This window comes from Nycticebus coucang, chromosome 7 (genome assembly GCF_027406575.1).
Source record: "Nycticebus coucang isolate mNycCou1 chromosome 7, mNycCou1.pri, whole genome shotgun sequence".
NCBI classification, from domain to species: Eukaryota; Metazoa; Chordata; class Mammalia; order Primates; family Lorisidae; genus Nycticebus; species Nycticebus coucang.
In genome coordinates, this window is record NC_069786.1 from 133,866,019 (window position 1) to 133,877,689 (window position 11,671).

An 11,671-nucleotide genomic window follows, 5' to 3' on the forward strand; every position below is an offset into this window, starting at 1 on the left:
TTTTCGATTTTGAAATTAAATCAGCCCATGAGTTTTTCCTCCCACTGGCCAATTCCTGATACCCCAGGTCCCTGAAAATTGAATGTGAGGTGTACACTGGAGGGATTTTACCAAAATATGAGTTCCTATAGTACCTTTCCCTGGCCACTCCCAACTCTCAGATGTTTCCATGCATCACATGGGCCTTCAACTTCAGAACATCTGGATTATGCTCTGCCAAATGCAGCCAGACCCTTACAAGACTAACAATTTGCCTTTGGGAGAGGGTTTGGCAGAACTTTTCGTATTTGTTTTATTTTTCTTCTCTTCCTTTTCTTTCCAGATTTTTTTTTTTCACAACAGTTACCCCTCTGCTAAGTCAACTTAAAAGATGCTACTCCAAGAAGACCTTTAAATGGTTATTGTGCCTTTCTCCACATGGTACCCTAAAATATAACCTTAAAGGCTTGTCCCTCTTTTAATTCACCAAGTCCTAGATGCCTAATCATTGGCTGTAGCAGACACCCAGAAGGAGTTGGTTTTGCCTCTAATACCAGCTCTGTGGCCTGACCACTACGTCCTACCTCCCGAAGCTCCATGTCTTCATCTGAAGCACAAGGGTGCAGGGAAAATAGCCACCAAGGTGATAATTTTTTTTGTACATCAAATAGCCAATTCTGTTGCCAACTGGAAGAGCGGAGGCCATGTCTTACTCATCCCCTGTGCCAACCGCACAGCTCAATGCCAGGGAGCTCCGCGGGTCTCACTAAGCGTAAGTGAATATGAGGACACAAGGATCAAACAAAGGGTTGGGCTTCTTGCTTCTGCGTCTGTACCTCAGGGTGCTGATGCTGGTTATTGCAGGCTAACAGTCTTAAGTCTGAGAGTCAGGAACACTATTTATTAGCAATTGTTGTACATGGGGCATTCATAATCATAGTTTGCATGAATTCTTTTAAAAATACATTAAACCAAGAGGGACTTTACCTAACAATTGCAATCAGTGTAACCTGGCTTATTGTACCCTCAATGAATCCCCAACAATAAATAAATAAATAATAAAAATAAATAAAAATAAAAATACATTAAACCAGTTGTCCATTAAGGGAAAATATCAAAGGACATGTCAGAAAAACTTTGGGAAGTACTAGGTCAGCTCATCTTAGCTTCTCTTCCAATTCTAAAATTCAGAAATTCCACAAGGATATAACGCAGCATGCATATGCAAACTCGCTCTGGTTCCCAAGCACTTGACTGTTAATTTAAACATTAGTAAATAGATATGAGTAAGTTTTTTTCCTTTAAAATTTCTCATTTGTTTAATACCCTGGTACTGCAATTGCTTTAGAATGCAGGATGCCTCATCTGAAGATGTAATTTCATCTCAGTATGCACACACCTGAGCATACGAGAAAAAGTTCTAAATGTGTTCCCACTTCAGTTATTATGCACAATCACATTAAAAATGGTAATAATAATGTATAGAAATGCCTGTCCTAAAGTTATCCGTGCAGAGATGTAGGTCCCTGACTGACTAAGAACCCTGAAACCTCACCCTGAGGGATTCCAGCCACCACTTCAGGATTTTTCTGGAGCTCAGAGGGACATACTGCCCTCTAGAGGAAAGAAAACCTAACAGCCTTTTCAGAAACAGCTATGCCAAGATGAATGTGCTAACTCAGAATTTTAACTCCTTCCCAAAATAGGACCGAGAGACAGAATGTATTAAAAATTATATTTTCAAAAATTAACAGAATAAATTCCTGAATAGAACCCCTTTTTGTCAATTCAGAGTCTTAGGGGCTCCCTGAGAGTAAAGCATTGATTGCTGTGTTTCAGCGGAGCAAGCAACATCTCTTACTCTTACTTACAGAGCAGGATTGCCTTCCAGAAGAATTTTTACAGTGAAAACAGAGAAGCTATATCTAGAAAGGGGGGAATGAAGAGAACCATCCTTGTCTGGTTCTGTCTAGTTGGCTGCCAGAGTGAGCAGAAACCTTTCAAAGCTCCTGATTTAAAACGTGAATCTCTTTGGTCTTTCACTTCCTTGGCTAGAGCTACGAATAGGATTTTTTAAATGTCCGGTCTCTCCTCTAATCGTCAGCTACTTATGCGGCAGTGGTGAGCTTTTTACTGCCTACTTGCCACAGGAGGACATCAAGAAAGGTTTGCTTCTGTAAGTCAGCACGGAAAAGTTGCCTGGCACACAGTGTCCCCTTTGGGTGGGGGGAACCACCTGCAATTCTTCCCTAAGAGATACCAAATTCTCAGCTTCTTCCAAAAAGAACAGTGACAATGATTAATTCTCAAGTGCAAATTTTTGCTGAAGTTGTCAGTGTGCCTGCAAGAAAGTCTCTTGCTACAGAATTCGTGACTACTTGTCAGTGAACTTTAAATCCTAAACATGGAATTTCACTTAAACATGGGAAGTGGCACAGCCTTCTGGTAAGGACTCTCCCTCACCCAGTTGTTTGGACACTCTGAGCAATGAAACAAGTCAAGGATCACTGGCAAAACCTTACCCCGATTTCCTAAGAGAAAGAGGGTCTCATTCCAAGCTGCTGGCATTAAGCATCAGGGTCAACAGACTCCATACCCAAAACTAAGGTCAGCATGGGAAGCCTCCTTTGAGCCTAATTGATAACCAAAAATCAATTGAATAGAGGGGTCACTTCCTACTCTACCATCCGTGATAATGTTACATTCTAAGACAGGAAATCATAAAAGGTACTTCTGATAGGTCGCTGAGGTATAGTTATTTCTAGATACTACAGAACTGTAGTATAGAAGTAAAGACAATTCTTATTCAGAAAGTTGCCTACCTTAGATTAAAAATATCATTAAGAGCCCAGATTGGATATTTGCCAGCCATGGGCCTACGGGGGAAAGGGGGGACAGCACACTCCCAAGTGGGAGGAGAGCCCTGGCAAAGGGCTAACATTCTAGAGGCTTCCCCAGCCCCCTCCCAGAAAGGTGCTGTGGCCACATCCTCCCACTACCAGATAGGACAGCCATGCGGCTGCCACCCCAGTCCTCAGCAACGCTCAGGTCTGCTTACTGAGTGAGGCAAAGAGAAAAATAAACCTCATGGTGATGGAAAATCCTTGCCCCTTTCCCCTTCCCCTAAGCAAAGATGATGTCCAGACTCGGGCCCCTTCCTGTCTCCTGGTTTCTGTAAAAGCCGCACCTCCCACGGCTGTGCCTCCCCCTCAGCTGCAATCCCGGGGGGAGCCAAACCAGCCAGGAGGCGGCTGCAGGGAGGCAGGCGTCAGGGTTCCGGCCACACAGCTGGGGCCCCTCCTTGCTGCCGCCTCACCTCTCCCTGGCCAGTCCCTAGGAACCCGAAGCAGGGTCCTGCCCAGGTGTGATGGCTCTGTTATCTGTTCCACGCTTCCAGGGTTTACTATCATCCCGGACAGTGGCTCTACAGCCTTGACAAGGAATTTCACAAGTCAGAGCTTCTGATTTCTCATTTTTTTTTAATGAGGCAATGATATTTCTGTGACTTCCAATCAGGAGTCTCTTCCATTATCTTTAGCCCAGCAAACAACTCAGAAGCCCCAATAATGTTGTGTAAGTTTGATGTTAAAGGCCTTTCTGTTTAGTTTTCTGCAGTATTAAAAATGGGTCCCCTGTGGAGTTGGGTTCCCAGGCTGAGGATAAGCTACCCCCAGGAACCCTGAGCACCCTCACAGCTCTGGGACCCCATGGTTTCTATCTGCGTCTCTGTGTGTGGGGAGAGAGGGTAGCGGGCACAGTCCGCATCCCCTTGGGGTGCAGGGTCCTCCCCTAAGCACAGAGGACCCTCTTGGGTCCATGCCAGCCTCTAAATCTATCTGCTTCTGAGATTGCTGTGAAGGCTGACTTTTCTTTGCCCACTCCCCAATCCACCTGCCCCCCCACCCCCAGAGACCCCCACCTGTGCTTTCATCCCAGCCCATTTTCTAACAGTGAGCCCTCGTAATGGGTCCCCAAAACAGGCCGGCAACTGTCAGGGAACACTTTCCACCCTACGGGAGAGAGGACACAAGCCCCACCCTGTGTCCTCCGGGACAGGGAACAGCCCTGGGGCCTCCCCTCCTGGCAGCATAGGCACCCCGCCTCATCCCCTCCATGGTGGCCCAATCCCTTCTCCTCCTCTGACTCCACAGTTCCTTTACACGACCCCAAGAGACAAAGCCTGCAAAGGTGACTCCAGTTTCCTGAGAGGGTGGAGACCTGAGGCAGTGACTGAGTGACCCTGGCCCTAGCCCTGAGCCTGGACCCCAGAGTCAGCCAAATCTCATGAAGGCACCAAACGCGACCACCAGCCCTGTCCCAGGGGTGGCTCCAGGCAGGAAACCCACTGACCCGGTGTCACCATGCTCAGAGCTCAGACAAAGCCCCCCAGGCAAAGCTGCTCTACAGGTGGCCCCAGTCATCCTGGGCAAAAACACTTTTGCAGACAAAGCAGATTCCACCCGCGCTTTAGAAGGAGGGAACAACTTCAAATAAATCACGAACTGGCACGGTGTGGCCAGGAACGGCCGGGGGTGCGGCCGCCACGCGCTCCGGCAACCTGCGACCTTAACCAAGGTGAGGAAACCCGGCTGCCACAGAGCCAGAAAGAAGAACCAGCGCGCTCTCCGGAGACCCGGGATGTGCACAGAAAACTGACCAGCACAGCGAACGTGACAACCGGGGGAGCCACCCAGGAAACAGCCCCCTCGGATCTGGAGCTCTCCCCTGTGCCCGAAACTCAAGGAACCAACCGGAGGCCACATGGCACTTACCCTGAGCGAGCCTGAAGACGCCTGTCCCTGGACTTCTAGAGCACTATGTCTGTGCAGGGGGCATGCTTTCCCCACCGGCTGCGGCTCCTTTCCCTTCTGCAGCCTTAGAGAGACGGACTCCGAGCTGCCGGCAACACTCTTGAGGTCCTCGCAGGAGGCTGGAGACCAGGAGAACTGAGCGGCCTTTGGTGGACGACTGAGTTCCCAGCTGGACAGGGGCCAGGGATACAGTCAGGGCTTCCTCCAGCTCCTCCTCCTCCTCCTCCTCCCTTCCTCCCCGACCCCTCCCCTCCCCATCCTCACTGCGGGACTGACCCAAACTGTAAATGAAAACCAGACCCCTGCGCGCTGTTGCTCCTGGCCCCCGCTGCAGACTGATGTCACCCTCCAAACGCTGTCTTCACCCAGCGAGCGTTTCACTGGACTCCTGCAAACCGCGACGCTTACAAAAAAAAAAAAAAAAAAAAAAAAATTGACCACTTCTACTCGTCACCTTTGGGCTGGGCCCCTGGTGGCAAAAAGAATAAATTTTGGAATTTCTTCATAGGTATCCATGGTTTTCCTGAAATGTTTTCCAACACCATCTGAAAGGAAAACAGGAAATGTAATCCCCCCCAACCCTCACCACACCCTCCCATTTCTTCTTGAAGTTTCTGAATTGAGACTTCTCCTAATAACCTCCCCTTTCAGATATAAAAACCAGCAATTGAAATCGCTTCAGCTTTTTCGCTAACCAAAGCTCTGTTTGCCAGTGAAAGGGGAGGGAGCAAGGGAGATGACATTTCTTTTAAGTTCTCTATATAATGATGCTGATTGTGGGGCTAATAGCCCCATTCTAGGACGTGGAAAATGGGGGTGAACATAGTTATCTCACTCAAAGTTTCAGGAAACTCCTGAAAAAGAACTTGTGTTTCAACAAAGCTTGGCACATTTCAAAACACTTTTTATATGTTATTGTATATATTACCTCTTTTACATAAACATCAGATAGACGCCACTTTTAGTTAGGTGAAATTATGGTCCCATTTTACGGATGAGAAAAACACTATTCAAAGAGGATAAGGAACATCATTATTGTCTCCCCCACCCCCAGGTTAGTAGCAGAGCTCAGAAGGCAACCCTGGCCTTGGGCACCTCAAACATTCTTCATCCTCCCCTATTGTGTGGCCCATGTGAAAAGTCAGTTCCTGAGAAATAGCGAGATACCTGAAAGATATTGTTGACTTTGAGAACCTTCCAAAGCCGAGTTTAAGAGTCATCATTAACTTTCCTTCCAGTTTAGAGGAGAGGGGAGAAGCTCTGAGGGAGAGTGCCTGCACCTCTCTGCAGCTCCAGGCCCTTCACTCACCCCACGGAGGGTCCCCCTTGCAGAACATCAGGTAGGAGCAAGGATGGAGGCCTTGATTGTGGGTTCTCCTGCTGGTCACATGAAGGTGACCATGAGCAGGGGCTCTGGGTGTGGACCCATACTTCCCACATGGCACCCCTCGGTGCAGACTCAGAACTGGGTCCCTGTTGGAACTGGGACATTTGCTGCTCTGCCCTCATCCTGTTCAGTGTCTGCAAACTCAGTACTGGGAACAATTTCCCCCAGGCATGTTGTCTGCTGCAGATAAAACAGGCTTTGATTACAACATCATACTCCCAGCAGCTCGACCCACTGAGAATAACTGAACAAGCACTTTTTACATGTGCCCATTTCATAGTTTCTTTTTTCAAACACCTTTGTCTTTTCAAGGTAACTAAGAATATAAATTCCTTAGTTTTAGAAATTACTCTTATAGGCAACTCTCATATTGGTGATCTCTGTATCCATGGATTATGTGGATTCAAACAGCTATGGTTCAAAAATATTCAAAAAATATAGATAATTCCATCTGTGCTGAACACGTACAGACGTTTTCCTGATACCGTGTGACAATTATTTACAGAGCATTTACACAGTGTTAGGTATTGTAAGTAATCTAGAGATGACTTAAAGTATATGGGAGTACTTGTGTATGTTATATACAAATTCCATTTTATATCAGGGACTGGGGCATCCATGGGTTTGGATATCCATGAGAGATTTTGGAACCCATCTGCCACAGATACCAAAGAATGACTGCATTTAAATGGCACAGATGATAAACCATTTACAGCAAGATTTAAAGAAATAAAAAAACCCATTCACTAAGGAACCACACTCTTTAATACTTAACTATGACTAGTCATTGATGATCTACACTCTCTCCAACATTTCCTGTGGCTCTGGAAACTTCTGGAAGCTAATGGCAGTTAGTGGCAAACCTCCCTTGTGCTAATTTGAGAGAGAATTTTGGTTCTATGGCTCACTCGCTTATCACCAGTATTTGGGATTCTCACTTAAATTTCCTGTTCCTCTCTGCCACCTTGCTCCAGGAAGAAAACCATCTTGAAATTTAGCACTGACCTAAACATCAAGACTCTGAGGTCTGGACCTAGCCATCTGAGGGACCTCATAGGTCACAGAATCTCTCCATTCAGTTTCCCTTAACTCCAAGGTGGGACTGGCCATTGGCACCTCTTCTTATCTTTTCCCCATATCTTTCCCTGAACTTCACAAGTTAGAAAGGTAAAAACTCATTTCCTAAGCTCCCTATAGTCACAGCTCTGAATAAGGATTGGACTTCCTCACTCAGGTACTATGCTCTGGTATTTGGAAGGTGGATGGGAGGTCCATTCTACTCTGGCTGGTCTTTTTTCTGCAGTCAAGCACAGTGTGGAAGGTATGGTGGGTCAGTCATAAGGGCTTCCTCACCTGTGCCCTTTCCTGGGGGACTGCCTGCAGATGCTGGGAGCTGCCTCTTCTGGAGATGTGGTATGTGTGGTGGTTGGAATTCAAAGAGGATCCCTGAGGAGTCATTTGGGTAGAAATATAATGCAGTCTGAATCCAAAAGACTCAGTGCAGGAACGCCCCAGGCCTCAGCCCCCACCACCTGCTCAGCTCCTATGGTGGTGAGGGGAATCAGAATGTTCAACAAAATAGACAGGAAAATAGTTTGGGAACATCTGGGTAGAAGTCAGCAGCTGAGCAGAGACAGGATATCTGTGGAGTTAGAAGGCAACTTTATACTATGCTCCAACTGAGGGACAATCTAGCCCAAAGGCTATAACCTTAACCTTTCCTCTCTCATTTCTTTCTTTTTTTTTTTGAAACAGAGTCTCACAATGTCACCCTTGGTAGAGTGCCATGGCATCACAGCTCACAGAAACCTCAAATTCTTGGGCTTAAGCCATTCTCTTGCCTCAGCCTCCCAAGTAGCTGGGATTACAGGTGCCCACCACAACACCTGGCTATTTTTTGGTTGTAGTTACCATTGTTATTTGGCAGGCCCAGGCTGGATACGAACCCGCAAGCTCTGGTGTATGTGGCTGGCACCATAGCTGCTGAGCTACAACTCCAAGCCCCTCTCTCATTTCTTAGGGCAACTTTATTTGTTACATACTTAGGTAACTGCCCTTAAGAATTGTTCTATGGTTCCAGGAAGGAACTGCAGAAGGAGCTCCAAGAGCTTCTTTCTCAGGAATGTCTGATCAAGGAGGTGGTGCTTATGTCAAAGAAGAAATGAAGAGGAATGATCTTCCTGAAACAGCAGTTATCAGGCTTCTGTGGACCTGTATAATGAGTGCCATTGAGTGGAACAAGACGGAAGAACTTGTGGCAGAGCGGGCTCTCAAGCACCTGAAGCAATATGCTCCCCTATTGGCTGTGTTCAGCTCCCAAGGCCAGTCAGAGCTGATCCTCCTCCAGAAGGTTCAGGAATATTGTTACGACAACATCCACTTCATGAAAGCTTTTAGGAAGATTGTGGTTCTCTTCTATAAAGCTGATGGTCTGAGTGAAGAAGCAATACTGAAATGGTACAAAGAAGCCCATGTTGCCAAGGGCAAAAGTGTTTTTCTTGACCAGATGAAGAAATTTGTTGAGTGGTTACAAGATGCAAAAGAAGAATCTGAATCAGAAGGTGAAGAAAATTAAGTAGCTCAACAAGCACAATACCTGGTATGCCACACAACACTTCCTGACTGGGAACACTGAACCATTTGGGAAGAGCAACTTGGCTTCTGTTTTCACAAAGGAAAAAAAATAGGCTAGACTTCCCTTGTGCATAGGGGAAAATGGTTTTGGTTTTTGTTTTGTTTTTAAATGGAGCCCTTAGGCATCAGCTGTTATACTTGGGACTCTACCTCTCACTCACCATATGCTAATCTAAAGCCATTCAACAAGGAGTCAAGTAGGAATCTGAAATTAAATATTCAATGGACTCCTCTTTTTTAGCTGTATTTTTCAGGTACTATGTGGTGAACTCCCCACTGGTGTCTGTTTACAGGGCCACTTTGGTAGTTGTGTATCTGCTCATGTATGTGATTTGACAAACCAGTTTTTTAAAATAAATGGCTTTAAAAAAAAAAAGAATTGTTCTATGATTTGGTTCTATGATATTGTCCTTCACCCTGATGACCTTTTTCATAATGAAAAGGTCACATGATTAAGTCAAGAGACTATTAACCTTTTACTTCTTCATTCAATACACACACACACACACACACACACACACACCAAAATCCTAATAAAAGCCTCTGAGATTTTGGTTCCAGGCAGCACCTCTCTGCCACACTATAGTCTGATACAGTGTTCATCTCTCTGGGCCTCCGCAGATTATTTCACTGAAAAGTCTGTGTGTGAATTTCTCACATAATTCCTCTCTCTGCTTCTGGACCTCTGGTGGTTGGTAAAAATCCCTGTTGGGGAATTCTCAGTCTGCTGTGGTGCAGCTCCCTTCTACACCACAACAGAGTCAGACCCTTATATAATCCTCTCCCCCTCGAGTGCAAGTAGAGCTGGAGCCTTGATTCCAGCCAGTAGAGTATGACAAAGATGATAGGTGTTCCTCTCTGGATTAGGCTATGATTAGGTGGTGATAAATCACCCAGGGATAACTTTATATTACATAAGCCTCTGTTCTAGGAGGCTGCAGGGAGACATTCTCTTGCTGGTTGCCATGGTCTGAATATTTCTGTCCCCCTAGAAATTCATTGTTGAAATCCTACCCCTCAAGGTGATAGTTTTAGAAGGGGATTGTAGAAGGTTATTAGGTCAGAGGGGAAGAGCCTTCATAAATAGGATCAATGTCCTTATAAAAGAGGCCAGAGAGAGACCTCTCACCATCACCCCCATGTGAGGACACAGACAGAAGCCACTGTCTGTGACCAGGAAGTGGCCCCACCCCAGATACAGAATCTGCTTATATTTTGACCTTGGACTTCCCAACCTCCAGAATTCTGTGGTTTAAGCTTCACACTTAATGTATGGCTTTTTGGACACAGCAGTCCAAACAGACTAAGACTCTGGCTTTGATGAAGTGAGCTGCCATATCGTGGGAGGGCCACATGGTTAGGAAATATGGGAGCCTCTCAGGGTGAGAGCAGTCTCTGACCAACAACCAGGAGATGAGACCTCAGTATTGCAGCCACAAGGATCTGAATTTTGACAATAACTCTATGAGCTTTGCAATCATCCTGAGTTCCAGAAACCAAGAGACCCCCCAGAAGAGGATGCAGCTAAGTCATTCCCAAATTCCTAACCCAAGATAACAAAAGTATGTTACTACAAGTTGCTAAGTTTGTGACAGTTTGTTACACATTATTAAGTAACTAGTACACAGTTACGATGCCATTTCCCTTGGGGTGGCCCACAGCCAGTGATGTCCACTGAAGACACACTCCAGGCTACACCCTCTGTGCAGGGTGATTCACACTCCAGAGCTCTCTGAGAGTCAGGCCTCTTCTGCCTTATCCTCCTTCCTTCCCCCTTCAAGGTCTACCCTGGAAGCCCCCTTGGTGAACACACACACAAGACCCCATTTCCAGCTTTTTCTCAAGAGAACTTGAACACAGGCACATGGTCATGAAGAAGCCAATTTCAAGACTCCAGCTTCTTAAGTGTCAAGAGACAACAGCATGCAAGTGGGCAGTGTAGCCAGACTCAGCATCCCAGACTCCCCCACTGGCTCCAGGAGTCAAAGAGAAGTTGTGGCTGCAGTAGCAGCAGCCAAGCCCCACAATCCCACATTCAGGCAGCTGCCAAGGAGTGGCCCAGTGCCCATGCTCTAACCCCCTGGTCTCCAGACCCTAACCCCTGGACTTCAGGTGTGCAGTATGTTCCTAAATTCAGCCTCTCCAGTGTAACCTCCCACTTCCCTGTTCCAGAACAGGGCAGAGGGTCAGTGCTGTGATGTCCCAGGAATTAGTCCTGGAGGTTCAGCTCAAGCCTGCTTCTCTGATTCCCCCAACCAATCCTTGGTGATGAAATTGCAATTATTTTAATAGATGTACCTGCCATTGTGAAGTAGGTATCTAAGATTCCAAAATCAGTTTAAAGTAAAATGCTCCATAGAGGCAACTCTATTATTTCAAGACAAGAAGGATCAGAAAACCAAATGATGAGAAGGACCTGAGGTTTCCAGGAACCCCACACATGGAGGGCAGCTGGGATGCTTCATTCCATCTCTGTGACTATCGTAAGCCTCCTGAAGCAGAAAAAGAGAAAGTTGACCTTTTGTCTAGGAATAAGGCCCCGGTGTCTTCTTTGCTGCTAACCCACAGGTCTCGAGCTGTCAGCTAAGCTTTCTCCCACAGCATTCTTGTCTACAGACAGAGTGGTCACTATGCTCGGTTACGTCCAGGGCAATCCTGCAGTGACCCCTGGGTCTGGGCCATGTCCACCATATTTGCTGCTGCCTCATTTCTGGTTCTGACTTCTTTCCCTATCCCAATCTGCAAGCTCCCACCACACCCAGCTGCCCCTTCTCCTCCCTCTAAGCACCCTGCACGTCCACACTGATGCAATCTTGCTCTGGACTAGAACACAAATAATGTGGCTTCAGCAATTTCTAAG

General features: G+C 46.5%; 1 protein-coding gene and 1 pseudogene across 4 annotated transcripts in view; one reads left to right on the top strand and one right to left on the bottom strand.

The window, feature by feature from the left end:
* COL6A3 (collagen type VI alpha 3 chain) overlaps positions 1 to 5,110 on the bottom strand; it is a 93,649-nt gene extending 88,539 nt beyond the window's left edge. Inside the window, exons 1-2 of one of the 3 annotated variants that reach the window (XM_053597048.1) lie at positions 5,067 to 5,110; positions 4,752 to 4,959 (exon numbers count right to left, since the gene is read on the bottom strand). The gene's annotated coding sequence lies outside the window, so the exon portion shown is untranslated. The remainder of the gene's footprint in view (positions 1 to 4,751; positions 4,960 to 5,066) is intronic. The other 2 variants (XM_053597046.1, XM_053597047.1) reach the window with 2 other exon arrangements.
* Positions 5,111 to 6,142: 1,032 nt separating this feature from the next.
* Positions 6,143 to 9,176, top strand: LOC128589791 (eIF5-mimic protein 1-like; annotated as a pseudogene). Its single transcript, XR_008381131.1, has 2 exons — positions 6,143 to 6,207; positions 8,258 to 9,176. The product of XR_008381131.1 is annotated as an eIF5-mimic protein 1-like (transcript).
* Positions 9,177 to 11,671: the final 2,495 nt, after the last annotated feature.